The 20,768-nt window shown below is 48.0% G+C and overlaps 1 long non-coding RNA gene across 1 annotated transcript; it reads left to right on the top strand.

Annotated features, from left to right (window-relative positions):
- The first annotated feature begins 1,813 nt into the window (after positions 1 to 1,813).
- Positions 1,814 to 2,457, top strand: LOC115249280 (uncharacterized). The gene is made up of 3 exons (XR_003887976.1): positions 1,814 to 1,930; positions 2,148 to 2,228; positions 2,312 to 2,457. It is a non-coding gene; the product is annotated as an uncharacterized lncRNA (long non-coding RNA).
- Positions 2,458 to 20,768: the final 18,311 nt, after the last annotated feature.

The raw sequence follows: 20,768 nt of genomic DNA, 5'->3' as shown, positions 1-20,768 counted from the left end.
GTGACAATTTTTGATTGTCAGAATTAGCGCTGCTCTCACACCCACCGGGGTAACCAGAGCGGGCTTGTTAGACGCCAGGCGGAATTATGCGTCAGGAATTTTGATGCTTCAGCAGGACTTGTCCAGGATCAGGAAAGATCGGCTCATTTCCATTAGCTGGGATAAAGGTGCCTAAGGATCCATCCAGGAAACATTTTGTTGTGCTAAGACTTTGGACTAGATGGGAGCTGGAGCGACGGTGGGTGGGAGGTAGGACGCTAACTAGATGCTTCTCATGAATTTAAAGAGGCTACTTTACAAAGATAATATACATAAATGCCTCCTTAGCATCCATAGATTCATAAGGCTGTAATGCAGATTTCCTGACATATTTGAATTTATAAGAGCGAGACATCCAGACTGTTTTCATTACCATCTTAACCGCGCATGATTACAGAATCACAGCCACACGGACGACACAAAGGCTTTTCCCCGCTGTGGGAGCTGCTCGCTTTCTCCCCGCCGATGATACATTCAGCCTGGAAAGAGTTGAAAGTAGCTGCAGAGTTTCTGACGTAACAACGGCTGACAGCATCAAAACAAGGATCTGGATCTTTATTCTATTTCAGCTTCTGCTTTTTCCCCTAACATGTCATTATACCCCCCCCCATACACACACACCCTACCCATTAATTGTATTTACATAATTTCAACTGACTCCCTTTATTTCCATCAAAGTAAGGCTAAATATAAATGTAAAGACCTCACAGCAGTCCGTCCGTCCACAGTTCTCTGGCCATGCTAACCCTTCATTTGCTGTAAAGTATACTGTTGTCCTCTTGAGGATAGAAGCGGGAGAACAAGAAGTAGTAGAAGAAGAACAGTGGTGCTATAACGCACCATTGAGACTTCTTTTCTCTCTCCCGTCTCCGCTCTCCACTGACCTCAGGTCGGGGCCTGGCTTTTAGCGCTGTGGCAGTTTCTTCCAGGGAGCGACGGCCTTGTAACTCTGTGGCACGCGAGATTGTCCAGGGGCATCAGGTTAGAGAAGGCGCTGCCTTTCTTCTAATGTCTGTCCCCTAGAGGTGCCAGCTGGTGCCAGCAAGGTCGCCGCGCCGGTGACCGCACGTCCCCGCCGGCTGAGCGCTGAGCTCTGCGTCACCGCGGGGGGAGGAGGTGACGTTTCAAAGCATCAGCCCACTGACACCAGATCACCGCGAGGCGAATCAGGGGAAGAACACCAACGCTGAACAGCAGAGGGAAAGACGGCCCCGGATCCCCGGACCGTTTGGAGGAGGGACATCATCTGAATTATCTGTGCTTCCTCCTGTGACGCCTGATTTGGACGGGAGACGTTCACAACCCGGGACGCCTGATCTGTGATTTACAAATGTAATTGAAATGGAAATGAATCCTCCGTGCAGCAAAGGGTGCAGTATAATTGGCTGGTGCCAGAATGTGCACATGAAATACACTCCTGGTGCTGTAGAGGAGACCAGCAGAGGGTCAAAAAAATATTTAAAAAAAATGAAAGAGGTTGCCCCCTGGTGGTTGGCGTCAGCTTCTCCTGGGTGAAGGTTGGGTCAAACTAAACCAGGCTAACAGGATTTGGCTAGATTGTTCATTTTTAATACCAAAAATAGACATAAATTTCTGCCAGGTCTGCTTTCTCCCTCTGTGCTCATCATGTGCCCGACGCGCCAAACCACAATCGCTTTGATCTCGTCTTCTTTGATGACTAAAACACCTGTCGTTTTTTTCCCCCATATGCAACAAAGCAAAAACATTGTTGAGGTAATGACTGACTTTATAAGTGTCTGTTTTTACATGTGGACCTGGATGCTGCACGACACCTGTGAATGGGTGTGAATGAGAGTGTGTGCACGCGGGCGCACTCTTAGATGTGTAACAGCCAAATGGCGGCGAAATCTGGTGGAGGTTGGAGGAGCAGGTGGAGATTTGGGTTTTTCTCCCTCTCATCCTTTCTCTTTCCCTCTGAAATCCATCCATCCATCAGCTCAGAGGACACACACACACACACACACACACACACACACACACACACACACACACACACACACACACACACACACACACACACACACACACACACAGGCCAATTTAGAGGCTCTCATCAAATGAATGTGCCTGTTTTTGTGCGAAAACAGGACCGAACCCACACAGGTACGGGGGAACATGCAGGAAGACTCGGGGTCCTGCTCCTGAGCACAGGACCACCGTCCTATGAGGTGAATGAGCAAACCACGGCATCGCGCTGCCGCCTCCTCTCATCTCGTCAATTTATTTGCATTGATTTATTCTCGTATATTAGATTCTTCTGATTGAAAGTGGATGTTTGGCACCGGTTTAAGGACTCAGGATGCCGTCCTGTGGAACCAACAACCTGTTCCAGGGTTCCTCTCACCTTACAGGCGGAGACATTTGAGAAGGTGCTTTTGTTCTGTGACCTCCAGTGAAAATCCGGTCTCACTGGACATGAAAGCGAAGCTCTGATGTCTTGGACTTCAAAGCAAAATTGAAGAACTTTATGTGTTTTTGTACGACCGTATCTCGACGCCCGGCCCCCGAGAAGCTCGTTCCAAGCTGCACTCGGCTGCATCAGCTTAAGCCAAAAAAAAAGGAAAAAAAGGGAATTACACAGCATATCGACAGGGACGTGAACCAACTGCAGGATCCTCATAATTCCTGGAAAGCGCTGCTGGAATATGGATGCGACATTCTGTGATAAATGTAGTCGACGGCAGAATCTTGTTTACAAACTATTGACTGATGTAATGATTTGAATTAATCCCGCCATGTTTCAATTACGCAGCACGCTCCAGTTTTACGGCTCGGCCTGCTCCCACAAATAAGATTTCTCCACCAGCGAGTCAATGCGGGACAGTTAAAACGTGTGAAATTGAAAAGTTTCGTCTGGTTTTCGACTGTTTATGTTTCCGAGTGTAAATTTGCCGAAATTAAATCTGTCCCGACTGCATTTCTTCCTGCAGCCTTTGAAAAGGTGGCGGAATATGGAAAGTCTTCTCTTTCGTTTTTTTTTTATTATCAGATTTTAATTTTCTTTTGGCCAAATCCATTCCCCTCCGTTTTGCTGCGCGCGCAGATTTTGTGCCGTCCAAACTCATTCTCACGTCTCGGCGCCAACGCTATCTCCCAGGACTGCTCTCGTATGCAAATTCAGGACCGGCTTGATTGATCACTCCCTGGTTTTTAATAATAATCAAGCTAATGCTGTATTTTCCAGCACCCCCGGAGAGATAATCAACAACTTTTCAACGCATAACCACGTGAAATTTCCTGCTAAATTAGTTTTTTCCCCCCTCATTTTTATGATCACATCCATCTGATTTGTCATATGTGACCTACATTGGTGTGACACGCTGCAGGGCTCCCTGCATCCAACCATCCCCCCCCCCCCCCAACACATTCCCCACCTCCCTTCCTCTGAGCCAACCTGTCAGATCTGAGGGATCCCAGGGCATTTAGTGGCGTTTGCCCCAGCTGAACCCCATCCCACCACAGCACCTCGGGGGGCATCCCTCCCGGCCCTGCGTGAGATCTGGCTCTCCGTCTCCATCTGACACCCCGAGAGTGTGAAAAGCCCCAGACATTGACAGAAAGACCTCAGTTTATATGCACTCACACGCACACACACACACAACACACACGTGGCATAAACCCCACCAGTTAGGCTCACGCTTGTTCACTTCTCTGGAAATGAGTGTAAAAATATGCACAGGGCGTTTAAATTGAAACTCAAACGCGTGCTTTGCATAAAAATCAAGGTCACAGTCTCAGATGAATGCCGAACTGTTTATCAAAAGGTCCCCCGTAATTAAACGGAGATAAAGAGTTATGAGAGAACAGAGTGGGCTGGTAAGTGAGGACATTTTAACTGTGTGTGGGAGTGCTGGCCTTGTTTTTAGCTTCCCAAAGGTAGCTCTTGACTCCGTTTTAAGGTTTAAAAACAGACGCTGATATTTATTTTTTTTCCAGGGGTCCCATTAGCACAGAGATAGAAACGCTAAAGTTCTTTTTCCCCTCAAATAAGTCAGAGTTTAAAGTAGACAGGCAGCCTGAGTGATGCCTTATCTCTGCCGAGTGGCCTGTATAAGCCTAAAAAAGGGAATATCAGCAGGGCACGCTGCTTAAAACCATAAAATACGTGTGAGGGTAAAAGTAAACAGGTGTTTTTACACTGCTCTAAAATTTGAACACAAACAGGTGCAGACATGTTGACATGTTGAGAACAAATCTGGACACAATTTGGGTGTTAAAAGAGGTAAATATGTTGCTTTTTTAGTGAATGTTCATGACCTCGCTAGATCAATGTAGAAATCCTCAAAATGAGAAGGTGAGTGAAGCTAAATGAACAAAACGATGAGGCAGAAAAGGTGTTGAGATCCAACAGATCAGGAGTCACACATCTGAGGTCAGGAGGTGGTGACAATTACACACAGGTGAGAGTCATGAGGGCAATTGGGAGGGGAGGGGGGAGGGGGGGGGGGGGGGGGGAGGTGTTGAACTGAAGCAGGGTGCACACCTAAAGATAATCATGCTGCTCTCCTGCCTTCCTGACCAAGAACGACAAACCTCATTTATCTTATATCTGTCCCCGAAAACACACAATTGTAAACTTTGAACCGGTTTGAAATGTCCGACCAACAAAAGTCGGGCGTGTGGGGAGATCTGGCGACTCCATTGTGATCAATCAATCAAGAAAAGAGTAGTAGTAGTAGGCTGACCTGCTGAGGCATCATGGAGTTTCTTTGTTTGGTTCGATTCCCTCTTCTTGTTTGTCCGCTTCCATATTGTGTGGATCCCGCGTGATCAGGCCCGACTTGGCTCGGAGGATTGTGTGTGTGTGTGTGTGTGTGTGTGTGTGTGTGTGTGTGTGTGTGTGTGTGTGTGGGTGTGGGTGTGGGTGTGTGTGTGTGTGGAGCCCAATCAGGGTGAAACGTCAGCTGCAGATGAAGAGCAGGCTGGCCGCTACAGGGAGGTACTTCCAATACTTCCACTCCTGGAGGTAACATGGGGGGAGACTAATTGACTAATCACTGTCACACTATCGAGGACCCGGCAGGAAGTTTGTCCAGAGAAAAAAAGCAAATCAGTCCTCTGAACCTCTGTCCAAAATTTGCACCTTCCTCCTTACTGGCGGTGCGTTTAATGACCCCCCACCTGATTCTGTCTGAGATTATGATGTGACGGTTAAAGGGAGCTTTTGGAGACCCTCAAGGACGTTGTAATTATTGGCTGCTGCTTTGGCGGGAATTTAGAGAAAAAGCCTGAAGAAAATTGGAGATGCGGCTTTAGCTACCGCCCAAAGCTACGCGAAGAGATCAGAGAAGCTGCTGAGAATCCTAAAAACTCACTTCTTTACTTGAGCGTTTAACCTGATTTGACTTTGAGTCACGTTTAATTTTTTGAGTTTCACTTTTACTTTGAAATCTTTACTTTTCAAGTTTGTGTTCTACCTTCTTTTTTTGCTGGCACAAGGAACTTTGTTTGGCCCCGCCCCCTTTATCTGAAGCCATGCCAGGCATTGAATGCCTTCCTGAGCCATTCCCAGTCCTCCCAACCAGTTTTCTTGAACCTCGTCCAGCGGTTGTTTTGTGTAATCCTGCTAAGTAGCAGATAAAAAGATAAAGCAAAGCTCGCAAAAAATATCGTCTCCTTGGCAGTCGTAATGAATTACTTACGGAACACTGACAGCATCTTAAAGCTATGCCTGCAGCGTAATTTCATTCCGCCATTCTGGAATAATCAATAACAATTCCCTTTTTTTTGTGACTTTGAGATGTCGGTTGTAACCAAAAGGCAGACGTCGGTACGAGGTGGATTAGAGTCAAACAAAAACCGCTACGCTAGTTTTAGCTGTCGGATATTTAACCATCTCTGATCTCTCCAGGAAATCTTCTCCTTCTTCACCCGCGTGATGGTCACATGATCCGTCTCCGGTTCCCTGACAGTATTCGCACATGAGGCTCATTTTGGAGTGAGAATTCTTAAGTTTAGCGTAAAAAATAACTTTTTTAGTCCCACCAGGCACTGAAAATTCACTGGCACTGAAAATTGCTTGCTTCATAAAAAGGTGGTTCGGGGTTTGAATCCCACTCAGGTCATCTTTTTTTTTCCGATTTGAAGCTCCGGAGTTAAACAGATGTGTTTTTTCCCAAACTGCTGCATCTGTAAAAAGTTTCTGTCTGAAAAAACTTTGTAAAAAAAGTCAGTGAGGGGTAAATATACAGTTTTGAAAGATGCTAAAACCCTCTTTAGAATTCCGAGGGGAGTTTTACGGCAACGGCGTCGGTTCTCCAGCACAAGTGCCACCTTTCGCTCCGCTGCCATTTGATCAGTTGTCACGGTGAAATTCGGGATTACAGCTGTTGCAAAAAAAAAAAAGCGGATAAACGCGCGTTTGTGACAGCGAGCGTGAACTCAACGCAGCATCGTCTGGATTGGAGGCGAGCGTCCCCGTTTTAGCCCTCATCAGCATCACATCTCCTCTATAACCGTCGGCGCTTTTATCCAGGTGCAGCAGCCTGGTATTTACACATGCAGCTGCTAAAAGCTGCCCCCCCCCACTGGCTCCCACCTCTGGGTGACACAGATAAACACGATTTTATGTGAGTCTTTGAATGCAACAAAACATAAACTATGTGGGAGAAGATTCTGGGCTAAAAATGGAGTGAAAAGGGGCTGGGCTGACCTTCCACTCGGCTAATACGGGATAATTAATCACTCAGGAACTGCCAGGTAAGGATTTCCATGGTGATTCCAGGCCTGGAGCTGTCGAAGCAGATACTTTTTGGTCCTGAGAAGGACGCGACCAGCGGCTCCGTTTTTCCGAATCTATCAGCAGGTCTCGGCAGAGATTACAGAACCGCTGAGACCCGCTGCGGTTCTGTGCTTTCTGATTCATCGGGACTATTAAGGGAACGAGGGGCGGATGATGCCCACCGCGCAGATTTTTTGAGATTTTATTTTTCAGCCCAAATTATTGTTTTCTCTGCTCAACCACCTGATTGATGGATTGTTTATTCTGCTTTGGTTCAGCGTGTACCCCCCCCCCACACACACACACACTGGCCCCATGTTAATTATTTTGTCAGCCATCATATCTCTTTTAATTGTTGCGGGTTTGTTTATGCGGGAGATCAGATCGAGCCTGGAGAGGCTGCGGGTGGCTGCCAAGGCAGATCAGACAGGAAGACTGATGAATGCATATCAAATAGTTGACAATGGGCCCCCTCACTGCTCAGATAATTAGCTTAGCGGCTGCGTGGACGCGCGGTCATGCTCACGCACACCGATCCAGCCATATTGAAGAGACGTTCGGTCACAATTGCTGCATCCAGTGGAGAAAATTTGAATTCTACTGCTGTGTAAAGTGTCGCATTTATCAACTATTGTGATGAAACCCCGCAGACGCCTCCGACTGATGACATAAAAAAAACAGTTAAGCGTGTTTACACGCCTGCGTCAGCACCCCAGGCTTTATGTTTTGGGGTTATCTGTCAGTCTGCCTTAACGCCGTGAAATCCAGATCTCGGTACCGCCTCCAGAAAGATTTCAGACATCAGAAATCATGAAAAAAGGGCTTCCGGGCAGGAAAAAAGTCAGAAAATTTCACAGAAATGTCTAAAAAGACGAGATTACAGTGGCGACAGTTGAAATTCCATAGGTCCACATTACTCTGCCTTCTAATGTCACTTTTCACCCCAAAAAGTGGAAGGAAAAAGACCCTTTTAACAGGGAGAAACCCTGAGCAGGACCAGGCTCTCCATCTGGGGAGACTCCATCCTCCCCCCTGATCAGCTGACCACACGTTACACAGCGTTGGGTGATATTGTGGCCGGTGCAGCTTTAAATGAGCCGAGGCATTTTGATGGAGACGCCTGATACGTGATGTTAAAAGGTAAACCGACTTGCCTCTAAAAGACTCAGCAGTGTTTCATGTCTCGCTGTTTGTCGATTGACTCAGCATCTCCGGTGGTGCTATCTATTCAGACTATGATTGAAATATTTCTATAAGCGTGTAGAGAAGGTCAGAAAAGTAATTAACCTTGTTCTGTGTGCATCAACAGAGACAAGAGTGCCCCTCTCTGTCTCTCTCTCTCTCTCACACACACACACACACACACACACACACACACACACACACACACACACACACACACACACACGCACCTGAGCCTCCAGAACTGTTTGAAAACTTGACTTTCTTTAAAACCTACGTTTATCAGAAACGCTGCTGCAGATTTTCGGTCCTTGTCAACTCATCGCTGCCAGAAACGACCCCTGAAGGGGACCAGACTCCCTCCCAGACACAAGCGTGTGTAACAGCGGAGTTTTAACGGAATGTTTTCTGATAAAAGACGTCCCCACCCTGAGAAACGATGCTCGTCATGTTGTAAAACAGAGTTTTGTCCCCACAAGTGTGATTAAACTGCGAATGGGTCGGTTTCAAACACTAACCTATCGATGACCCGTAGAGAAAGAAAGAGTAATTCCAAATGTTAGAGTCGCCGTCCGGCTTACGTCTCCAATGGTGGACATGGGAGTCCACCATGTTTCCATACGTCCCAAAGCAAATGTGTCTTAACTTCCCCCACACTGGATAGTGTGTTTTCACACACTCCAACGGACTCACTCAAACGTAATTAAGTGCTGCGCCGGGCGCTCTCTTGAATTAAAGACATGACAGTAACATATGGAATCCCATGAATTTACCCTTTAGAAGAACCACGCGCGGACGGGTGTTGACATTTAAATAATGGTGCTGTAATCACGGGCAGCGGTTGGCCCCGTCTCCGTCTCTTCTTCGTCCCACCCCTCCCCCAGCCGCCACCCTCCCAGTTTGACCAGTTCCAGTTAATGAATTCCACAGGTGTTGGGAGGGCAGCCGTGCCCCCCCCCCCCCCCCCCGCTGAGCTGGCCACCCAGAGACCTCCCTATTTCTGTGTAGGCTGATTTCTATTTCTTGCTGTGCACTTAAACATAGCACCCCCTGCCCCCCCCCCCCCCCCCCCCGGCTCTCCCTCGCTTCACTACTTCCCAGATAAACTTGTTACTTGGCATAATGCTTCCCTGCCCTCGCTCAGCGGGCTTTTCAGTCTCGGCTCGAAGCACTAATGTGAACAAATGTTTCACAGATATTTTCATCTCGCAGCCTTCTAAGCTGCAACGTATCCCTCCGCCTTTGTTCTTCCGCCGCGGCTGGTTTCAGGCGCTCCGGCGTGGCCTGGGAAGCCTCCCCGTGCCAAAGGTGAGTCGCCGCGTTTGGGTCGGTGCGGCGTAAACAGGACATCTGCCTTTGCATTGATACGGAAACGCAAATTTCCAAAGTGCGCTGGTGAAGGAGGCGGTATTCCGCTTCCCTGAGCAGCCAGGTTTGTTTACGCCGCACGCGCCGTAACACGCCTGATCACAGAAGATGGATATTCATTTTCACGCATCATTTAACCAGAAGATGACGACCGTGCAGCAAACGTGCCTCCGTCTCCAGAGAAATGCACTTAAGGGTGTATCCGACCCCTCTCAAGATTTCCTCCGCCAGCGTCGCCTCGGAACGCCAGGAAATTTGGGCGCCGGTGGTATTCAAGCACCGTGATGAGGTTTGAGTATCTCTGGATGTATGGCTGAGCGGACGCGGCCGGTGCTGGAGGAAACCTTGGCAACGAGGACCCACATTTCTGAAGAGGAGATATTGTACGGAAACCAAAGCACTGGAAATGACAGTCAGCAAGGTGACTTTGGACAATTTCGCCGCACCAACGTATTTCAGCGGAGTCTGTCGTTTTCCAGCATCTCTAATACAACCGGAATGATTTTGGTCAGTTGCTTCCTTCGGTCTGTTGAGCTGGATGCAGCTGCAAAGCTGCGTTTTACCCCCCAGGACTGGTGGGCATGCTAACCATCTCATGGGTGGCTGGTCATAAGTTGGGCACCCACAAATCATCAAAGTAGCTGAATGTCATCCAGTGTGTTGGGTTTAATTCCGTCTTTGATTCTGTAAGCACAGAACCAACTCCTGGGTACTTCCTCTTACCAGCTGGGTAAATGTGCATATTGGCTAAATATTTAATTTCACCTGACAGATTGAACATTTAGCTTTAGCATTTATCTCTGGATTTAACATTTGTGTTTAGATTTAGCATTACTATTTAGATTTTTCATCCCAAAGGGATCAATAAAGTAAGTAAAGTAAGTAAAGTTGATTAAATATTTATATTTGGACCCAACATGTAGTCCTAGCATTCAAAATATACACCTGGATTTAGCATTTAATATTTAATATTTAACTATTTCTTATTTCAATTTTTTCTAATTATCCTAAAAAGGTTCAGCTCTCTTTTTCTCCCCTTTTTCAGATCAAACTGGAACGTTTTCCCCTGATGAGAGCGGGGCATCGCAGGGCTGGCTTTGCCTGTCTGGGGGGGTTTTCCCTGGGTTTGGGGTTAATTACAACTCCCATCATGCAGCCAGAGTGCTGACTCTCGAGCTCTCTAATGACAAAAAAGTGCATCTTCAGCTTTCAGAGGACATTAGACTCACTGGACCCGTGGAGGACGACCCGGTTAGCCAAGCTCCGCCCCCATGAACCTGAAAATTAAAATTTCCCAACCTGTCCAATCAGCAGCAATCTTGAGCAGATTGCAACAGAGAACTTTAAAAAAAAACAAAAAAAACAAAAAAAAAACACTTCCTCTGGGCTCATCAGTAAACATCCTCTTTAAAACGAGCTTGTTTGTTGGACGTCCTTCACACAGATTCAAATGAGAGCCATCAAAGGTAGTTTACCAGGTGTGGCGGAGCGGCGATCTGTCATCAGATGCTAACAACACATACCCGGCCCAATTATCAGACGTCAGCAAAGCCCACAATCACAACTTCAATCGCCGTCTTTGAAACCCTGATCAGAAATGCACAGCATGTTTGGATACACAAGCAGCCTTTCAAGGGCTCGAGCCGAGCGGCATTAATTAAAATATGCCGCGCTGATACATACAGAATCGGACGTGTTTTGGTGCACGCGCTCAAAGTGCACTCTGATATCCATGGCTATTCAATTAGCAGCTGTGCTACCTGCGTTTGCACTCTGGAGGAAGTCAAAAGGCCCTTTTCGCATCAGCAGCGAGGCGGGGAGAGCGTTGTTTGCCTACACAAGCTTCCAACTGTGAGCCTGGTTTCAGCAGCCGTTCAGGCTAATGAATGCTTCACGACACTCGAGGTACTTGAGGATCAATCTGAAAAACAAAGGTGCGTTTTGAAGTGGAGAGAATTAACGACCGGCCAGACAAAAGCAACCATACAAATTTGAAATGTAATGTAATGCTTCTCGTGCAGGTTTGGAGCCCTGCTGGGGTTGTAGACCCCTACAAACTGGATTTCAAGACATGCTAGCTCCAATAGCAGCTGATGTATGGCCGTCAAAATCCGTCCTGACAAATTTAAACCACTGTAACGTGAAAGGCTCCGTTTCCACCTAAAGGGATGGACGCAGGGGCGCTCTGAACATGTCTAATAGGCACAGGTCATCTGAACCGCCAGTGTTTGCATTAAAAAGGCTGCGTGACTCACAGGAGTTTCGACATCACACGTTTGCGAAGCCTGTTTTCACAACCCCGAAACGCTACCTTAGCCGTGCCGTCGGCGGCTGGCTCCACACGATACCCTTCTATAAATAATTTAAATGCCAACAGCCTTCATTACACAGAATGACTCAACAGTTTGTTGAGCACATGAGACAAATCATAAAAGAGAGCAAATGGGGGGAAAAAAAGGCGGCACTGAATCTCCCAGGGTGAGGTATGGCACAGATGGCGGGGAGTGGAGGTAATGGGGGGCGCCACAGTGTTCCCCAGACACATATTTCATATGCATCATAATTACTCTGACACAATGGCCGCGTTGCAGACATCTCCATATCTGACCTGCCTTTTTTTATTACAGTATAAAGAAACGGAGACACAACAGTTGGAAAACACTCCCGGAAAACTACGGCGTAAATCCCACCCAGCATTTTTATATTGACACTTTTATTAACCGTAGAGGTGGATCGGCCCAAGCTGCAAAATAATAAAACCCCTCATTAATTTTTCAGCGCTATCTTTTGAAACATGACGAGACGGACGCGAGGTTCCGGGAGCTTTTCCATTTGGCCGGTCCAAATAAACGCCTGGACGGTGACATCGTTAAGCTGCTCCTCAGAGATACATCAGCCGCACCTTCTGCCAATTCCGAGGCTCTCCGCAGATCCCGGCGGGCCGCTGTTGAGAGGACTTAGGCGGCCTGTTGAGGCGCTCGAGCCGAAAACACTCTACCGCTGCGAGTTTGTGCCAGTTCGGGTCCTCTGGGCCCCCCTGGGAGGCCAGGATCTGTGATAACGAAACCCAGGATGTCATGCATCAACTGTCTACATACATGCTGATTACGCCTTGATTATGCATGAAAGCACAGGTGTTGATGCTAGCATGGCAGCTCATTCAGGGTTTAATTTACAGCTTCCATTGAAATGCGAATAACAAGTTTTTGGCAGAAGCAGAGGAGAGCGCAGCGGTACGGGATCTAATTAAATCATGTGACCCGCAGAGAGGTGTGGCGGCAAACACGGCGAGACAGAGGACGAGCTGAGGGAGACGGAGCAGAGTCATTTCCATCACGCATTGTCGGCTTTCTCAGGGTCACTTACGCATCCTGGATTCAACGAGCCGAAGCTACAAGGAAAAGGTAGCACAGAAACGGGTCGCTCGTGGCCCCTGACCCCCGCCTCCCCGCCGCGTGACTAAACCGGGTGCGTGTTCGGCCTCCCCTCCTTGACAGCTGGAGCCGGTGATCCCGCAGCCACATCTGCAAATCAAATCGCCACGCCGATTCTTTCCGCCGCGTGGACGGGAAAGACGCTCTTCTCCCTCTGATTTTATCCTTAATTTCATCACATGCAGTCAGGACGAAAACGCCTCGCTAACCGACTTAAAGCTATATTTAGCCGAGTGGACTTAAACGTTAATTCGTTTAGCGCGCCCGTGGAAAATGGAGCGCCATTGATATAATCCTCTTAAAGCTCCCAATATTGCTTGTAAAGAAGAGATCAAAACAGGGAAATTCCCATTTTGAATCTATCAGGAAATATAAACCATTGTGTGTTTTAAAGTGGTGGTTTTGGGATATCTGTAATTTCTTCCCTTTTAATCATCTTTGAACCCTGCATCCGCAACAACAACGACTGGCGGGAGGGAGGAAATGGCAATAAAATAGAGAACAAGAAGTCATCACAAGCTTGACTGCATTTCAATGGAACACAATCATGTCATTTCAATTCCAGGGTTTTTCTGTGTGTGTGTGTGTGTTTTTTGGAGAGCCAAGAATTGGCCAGAAAGAGACAATGAGAATCAGGGAAAAAAAGGCAGACGGAGGAGAGATGGACGACAACTAAGAGCTGGTTCAGCTGCACAGAAGCGTGCCTTTTATACAAAGAGCACTCCCGCCGAACAGAGGATTGTTCCGAGGCGGCGGGGGTGCGCTCGCTGCCAGCTCCAGATGAGCAGAAGCACGTTAGCAGGTGATGGGCTGCGTGGTGACCGTGGCAGATAAACACAGCCTGGATGAGTCCCTCGCAGAGGTGGGCTTTAGCTGGAGGACAAGGGCCCCGCACAGACATGCACGTCACGCATAAACGTGCACAGAGGTTCATCAGGCATTCGCTGCCCGCTGGCTCCTTTTTGTCCGTAATTGTGGGATACGAACAAAGAAATCCTTCATTTATTCCGATTCTGTGCGGCCGGCGGGGAGAATCGGCCTGAGGACGTCATGGCCTCCCGGCGTGATGCGGTCCGGCTGCAGAGCTTCACACTTCTGCTCTGTTTTCAGTTTTTAAAAGTTTTTTAAACCATTAAAACTCATCGTGGGTCTCAGGAACCAGACGTGAAAGAAGGAACCCTCTGGAATCCAGCTGCTAACGTCCACCCTGCCGATTCCACCTGGTCCAGATCCGTCTCTGTCAACGGTCCTTCACGTCAGCTTCCATCAGCCTCAGCCTAACGGGGGGACGGTCCACCGCGGTGGAGGACCCTCACAGGGCCGGGGGGACACGGTTGCTACACCCTTCAGGTTTGAAGAGGTCCCTGCCGACGCTGAGGCCGGGTGAGAAGGTGACCCTGGTGACGCTCAGCGCGCAGCTTTGCAGCAGATGCTGCCCGGGTTTGTGCTCTGCCTCGGAGGTAGCTGAATAATGCGGGAGAGCCTTCGTGTTGTGATTTGTCCAACCCTTCGTCCCCTTCGGCGGACCGCCCCGGGGACGGCGGGGACGGGGAACATATTGCTTTCCTCGCCCGCGTTTCCAAGATGAAACATTAATTCTCTGAGCTCTGAAACTTTAATTTCCCGTCATGTGTAATTTATGCGTGCTCGGAGCTCACTTGCAAGTCTGAAATTAAAAGTATCGATTTGACATTTGTTTAATTAAACGGAGCAGTTCTGAAATAAACATTAGTCTTATTTTGTTCTGGCATCGGTGTCGGGGGTTGGAGAGGTGCTGGTCCAACAGAGTTATACAAGCATTCAGAAAGAGTTACTCTGTTTGGGCGTGGTAATAATATGAAATCGGATTCTTGAAGCACCACCTCGTGCTGTTTGAGTGCTGAAATGACCTGAGAAGCTTTTATGGGCTTCACAGCGTGCCCCCCCCCCCCCCCAGCTGAAGATCTAAACATGGAGAAATTAACAGGCAGGAAGCTGGAAATGTAAATTCAAACCATGTGATTGGAGGCGAAGCCCCGTATTTACCACATTTGTATGTGCTTCAGGAACGTGATAATAGTTACGTCTCAGTCCAATTATCAGCCTTTCATTCACAGGTACAACTGTTAATTTCAACATCTACAGACTCAGTGTTACCTGCCAGTGTAAAAAACTTCTTCCTGACTCCAGAAATGGCTCTTTGTCGACCTTCCTGCTTCTGTTTGCTATTTTCAACATCTTCAGTCTTCTGCTCACAGATGAGCGGCTGGTTAGGGTTAGGGGTTAGGGTTAGGGTTAGGGTTAGGGGTAAGGGTTAGGGTTAGGGTTAGGGGTAAGGGTTAGGGGTTAGGGTTAGGGGTAAGGGTTAGGGTTAGGGGTTAGGGTTAGGGGTTAGGGGTTAGGGGTTAGGGTTAGGGGTTAGGGGTTAGGGGTTAGGGTTAGGGGTTAGGGTTAGGGTTAGGGTTAGGGGTTAGGGTTAGGGTTGGGTTAGGGTTAGGGTTCAGGGTTTGGAATGAAACTTTTTTTTGCACTGGCCTACTGATCGGGAAAGTAGGGGAGTGCAGAGGGTGAGGGCCCCCCCGGGGGGGGGAAAGCAATATAGATAAAAATAAAAATAAATTAGTAATAAAATAGAGAAAACGAAGTTATGTAATAAAAGCAGGGTAGAAGATAAATGAGTCGATCCATAGGTAGATAAGAGACTGGTTCGGCTTGTAAGAACATTAAGTTGTTTAAATTGGCTGACTGGGAAAGATAACTTCTATGGGTGTTCATTGAGGCCATGTGGTGTCTTTGTGCCTAATCTGTTGATCCATATGCGTTCCGCTCTCCTCCTCTGTCCCACTGTCCAGCAGTTATTGGTTTCCAGCTCCGAGATAATAAGGTAGCTGACTGGATGCTCTTGGAAGTGCCGGACAAGGGTAGTGCCAAGTCGACTTCCTGCTATATTGTAAAGGTGCTGTGTTAGACGGGTATGTATGGAATTTTGTGTTTCACCTATATAATGTTTATTGCAGAGGGTGCATGTGATGATGTAGACTACGTTGGTGGAATGGATGGAAGTGAGGCCTAGCGTGGGGAACCCTGTACCAGTGTATGTGTTTTGAATGAATTTTCTGTTTCGGTAGTGTTGGCTATGTCTGGGTCGGGGTGTGATGAATTGGTCCGGGAATTTGGATGTGGTGAGTATGGAATGGAGGTTTCTGTTTTTTCTGTGTGCTAGGATGATCTTGTGGTTATAGAAGGCCGGATGTTGTTGTAGTATGGTTGAAAAGTTTTGTTTAATGGTGTACTGTAGGGTTGTGGTTCTATGTGAAAAAGTAGAAATGAATGGTATGATTTGTGGTTTTTGTGGGAAGGCTGAGGTCTGTGGGTCCGGGACTCCCCCTGAATTGCCCTCTATGTTTGTGGGTGTGTTAGGGTTAGGGTTAGGGGTAGGAGGGGGGGTTGGGGTGAGGGTTGGGGTTAGGGTTAGGGTTAGGGTTAGGGTTAGGGGGGTTGGGGTTAGGGTTAGGGCTGGGGGTAGGGTTAGGGTTAGGGTTAGGGTTAGGGTTAGGGTTAGGGTTTGGAAAAGTGCTGGGTTTGGGGTTAGAGTAGGGCTTGGGGGTAGGGTTAGGGAAAAGGTTGGGGTTAGGGTTAGGAGGGGTATTGGGGTTAGGGTTGGGAAGAAGGTGGGGGTTGGGGTTAGGGTTAGGGAGAAGGTTGGGGTTAGGGTAAAGAGGGGTGTTGGGGTTGGGGTTAGGGTTAGGGTTAGGGTTGGGGTTAGGGTTTGGAGGAAGGTGAAGGTTGGGGTTAGGGTTAGGGTTAGGGAGAAGGTTGGGGTTAGGGTAAAGAGGGGTGTTGGGGTTGGGGTTAGGGTTAGGGTTGGGGTTAGGGTTTGGAGGAAGGTGAAGGTTGGGATTAGGAGTGGTGTTGGGGTTGGGTTTGGGGGTAGGGTTAGGGAGAGGGTTGGGGTTAGGGTTAGGAGGGGGGTTAGGGTTAGGGTTAGGGAGAAGGTTGGGGTTAGGGTAAAGAGGGGTGTTGGGGTTGGGGTTAGGGTTAGGTTTGGGGTTAGGGTTTGGAGGAAGGTGAAGGTTGGGGTTAGGGTTAGGGTTAGGGTTAGGGAGAAGGTTGGGGTTAGGGTAAAGAGGGGTGTTGGGGTTGGGGTTAGGGTTAGGGTTGGGGTTAGGGTTTGGAGGAAGGTGAAGGTTGGGGTTAGGGTTAGGGTTAGGGTTAGGGAGAAGGTTGGGGTTAGGGTTAGGGTTAGGAGGGGGGTTGGGGTTAGGGTTAGGGTTGCGAGGAGGGTGGGGGTTAGGGTTAGGGTTGGGATTGGGGTTGGGGTCAGGAAGAGAGGTGAGGTTAGGTTTATGGGAAGGGATTGTGATGAGGTCAGTGACTGAGTGTAATGGTAGGGATATAGGTGTTGTAGTAAGGTGTCCAGAATGAGTGGGAGCGAGAGAGGCCAGTGTGTCGTACTTGATGCTACGAAGGAGGCGTTTTGAGTAACCTCTTGTGCGAAGGCTTTGAAAGAGTGTGCTGGTGGCATTATGGAAATCAGTTATGTTTGAGCAGATGCGATGAAATCGGATTATCTGAGATTTAACTATAGCTTTAAAAGTGTGTTTTGGGTGATAGCTAGATTTATGGAGAAGGGCGTGGGTGTCTGTTGGTTTGAAATAAACTTTTGTCTGTAATGTTTTGTGTGTTGCCTGGGTGATGTTAAAAAAAACAGTGGTGTCCAAAAAGTTAATTTCTTCCGTGTCTATTGTGTGTTTGAGTTTGATGGATGGATGATGGTTGTTGAGGGTGTTAATGAATTCCATGAATTGTGGGATGGTGTATGTCCAGATGCCAAAAATATCGTCCAGGTATCGGAGGTAAAGAATTGGTCGGAGGGGGCATTTGCTGAGGGCTTCTCGCTCCCACTCACTCATGTAGAGGTTTGCATATGAGGGGGCAAATCTTTGGCCCATGGCTGTTCCATGTGTTTGTAAATAGTATTGTTGGTTGAATAGGAAGTCATTATTCTTGAGGCAGAGTTCTATTAACTGTAATAATTCTTTGTCCGGTCTAGTGGGGTCTGGATGTTGGTTGAATATTCTATGTAGTGCCTGTAATCCAAGTGTAGTGTCTATGTTAGTGTATAAACTGTCTATGTCTAATGTGAAAAGGATGGAATGTGTCGGAACAGCCATGGGTTGAATGGTGCTGATGAAATGGTAGGTGTCTTTGATGTAACTGGGGTGAAGGGTGGAGAGGGGGCCTAGAAAATGATCGATGTATTGGGAGAGATGATATGTGGCGCTATTGCAGTCTGAGACAATTGGTCGGCCGGGAGGAACCTCAAAGGGGATGGTCCAGGTTTGCGGTGGCTTATGAATTTTTGGGAGCAGGTAGAGATATCGTGGACGTGGATTGTCTGGTCCAAAGAGGTATTGTTTCTGTTTAGCAGTGATGTATCTTTTATTGTAGAGTGTCTGAATTATAGTTCTGAGTTTATGTTGTATTTGGGGTTGGATTGTATCTGGCAGGGGTGTGTAATGGTTTCTATTGGCTAGTTGTCGGTTCGCTTCCGTGAGGTATTGTTGTCGGTCCATGATGACCACCTTGCTTCCTTTATCGGCTGGTTTTATGATGATGTTGGGGTTGTGAGAAAGTTGTGTCAGGGCTGTGCGTTCTAAGTTTGATATGTTATCCTTAATGTCTGTAACTAGTGTAGTGTGTTTGAGGGCTTGTGTGTTTGTATGGATGAGTTTCTTGGTGAGGTGGTGTATTGTATTTGATTCCGGCTCCCAGTGTGACGGGTAAGTGAATTTAATGGGGTTGTTTTTGGGGTGGAGGTGGAAGTAATCAATTAATTTGATTTTTCTGTGAAAGTTGTATAGGTCCCTTTGAAGCTCCTCCCGGTCGAACTTGGTGGGGTGAGGAATGAAAGAGAGGCCTCGTTCTAGCAGTTTTCGTTGGTGAATGGATGGGGTGAAGAGGGTGGATAAGTTTAAGATATTGGAAGAGGAGTCCCAGCCCAGGCCTCTTCTGTTCACTGGTTTTGTTTTGAGCGGTGTCATAAATTTAGATTGCGACACCAGTTTTCAAAAATCCTTTCGGCCGTAGCCGGGGTCCAATGAATGTTGTCCCTTTCCGTTGTGAAGGTGTCCTGAGGGATTGCTGGGAGTGTGGGGCAGTATGTGGCCATAGTGTTATTAATGAATTCCAGGTTATTTTGTTGTTCTTGGGTGAGCTGTGTTGAGTAGTTTAAGATTGGGAAATAGATGTCTGCATTCGGGAAGGTCGACTTGGCAGTACGGGACAGTAATCTGAGTTGTTTTATTGTTGTTTTTCTGGGGTCCTGGTCTCTATTGTTAATTCCTATTGAGAAGATCACGATTTTGGTATTTGGGTTTGGGAGGGTCTTTTCACAGATTTTTAGGAAGTGGTAGGTATTAGCACCGGGGTAGCTGTCCAATTGGATATTGGGATTGGTGTGTCCTGGGATGCGGTTGATGTTGGAGTCACCCAGGATGAGTATTGCCCTCCTCCCTTTAAAGGACCAGTCCTGGACTTTACGGTTGGGTCTTGCGATGTGGTAATTCGGTCTATATATGGTGTTGTTGGGAGATGTAGTGTCCTGGGAAAGTTCCAGGGTGGGTGGGGGAAGGCTGATAGCGGGGGAAGGGGTGTTTACTGATGTCGGGAAGGGGTTGGAGGATGATGCAGTGGGAGGTGTGTGAAGAGGGGGGAGGCGATTGTGTCCGGGCTCCGTGGTGGGGTTTACGGAGGAAAAAAGTGGGGGGGGGAGAGAAGGGACAGGTAAGTGCAGAGTCAGTAGGTGTGCTGGTGCTTTGAGGTTGGCAGTTTATCAATGAAGACCCCTCAGATGTTTCAAGTAAAGTGGGGGTTAGTGGGGGTTAGGGGTTAGGGTTAGGGGTTAGGGTTAAGGGTTAGGGGTTAGGGGTAAGGGTTAATATTAGGGGTTAGGGTTAGGGGTTAGGGTTAGGTTTTAGGGTTAGGGGTTAGGGTTAGGGTTAGGGGTTAGGGTTAAGGGTTAGGGTTAGGGGTTAGGGTTAGGTCTTAGGGTTAGGGGTTAGGGGTTAGGGTTAGGGTTAAACCCAAAATAAAGCAGATTAACAAGTGCCCATGCACAACGGCAACAGTCTATAGGGAATAATTCCAGCTGTGCGGATCTGATTTCTCATGTCCAGACAACTGACCACATTAGGCCGCTTCCATGATCACTGTCCGAAGCAGATGCCAGGTCAGGTTTGGTGGAGGAGGAGTTAATCCCATTCCACAAGATTCCCATCTCATCCCTAAACTGTGACCGAACTGTATCGGAAGTGGGCGGAACACAAACGGCCAGCGTCTGAGCCCACAGTCCGCCTCCCCGAACCCTCATCCGTCCTCAGCCAAGCACCTCTGGGTCTTTAGCTCAATGGGCTCCTCCTAGTCTCAGTAGCTCCGCCAGGCCCCTCTGTGGCCCCCCAACAACTTCAGCGGATGCTGACTTTAGCTGTTTGTTGGGTCCTTTCCTTCGTGGCTCGGATGCGAACGCGTCCTCTGAGCCGCTCGTTTGTGTTTCCCTGCACATCTGCCCGTGGATCTGAGTGTGGATGGTGTCTGGTCCTGTGGGTAATAAGCACGTCGGTTCTCTGGAGGAACTTCATCTTCCGGGGGGGGGGGGGGGGCTTCTGCAGCCTGTCGTCTGTGCAGGCTCTCTGATCTCAGGAACACAAATGGCCTTTGTTGAGTTTTGTTAAAGGCTTTGTAATTAATTTGGAGAAACTTCACTGGAAATATATTAGCCCCTTTCCCTCCAGGATTTTCACTGATTTTCAAGTGATTTTGGCTGCGCAACTGCTCAGCGTCGCCTCTCTGGTCACGTTACTCACTGAACTGATGAAAACGGTCTCATGTATCCGGAGAAAATGAAATCTGTCTGAACAAAGGCTCCGTTTGTTTACACAGAATATTAGACAACCGTCTTTAACAGTCTTTAAGGACTCACCTTCAGACAAAGCATTGCCGTGCAATAATTACTGTAAGAGGTG

Source organism: Takifugu rubripes, chromosome 3, assembly GCF_901000725.2.
Source record: "Takifugu rubripes chromosome 3, fTakRub1.2, whole genome shotgun sequence".
Classification (NCBI taxonomy): Eukaryota; Metazoa; Chordata; class Actinopteri; order Tetraodontiformes; family Tetraodontidae; genus Takifugu; species Takifugu rubripes.
The sequence above is the reverse complement of the archived record's forward strand: the minus strand, read 5'-3'. Positions and strand labels throughout refer to the sequence as shown.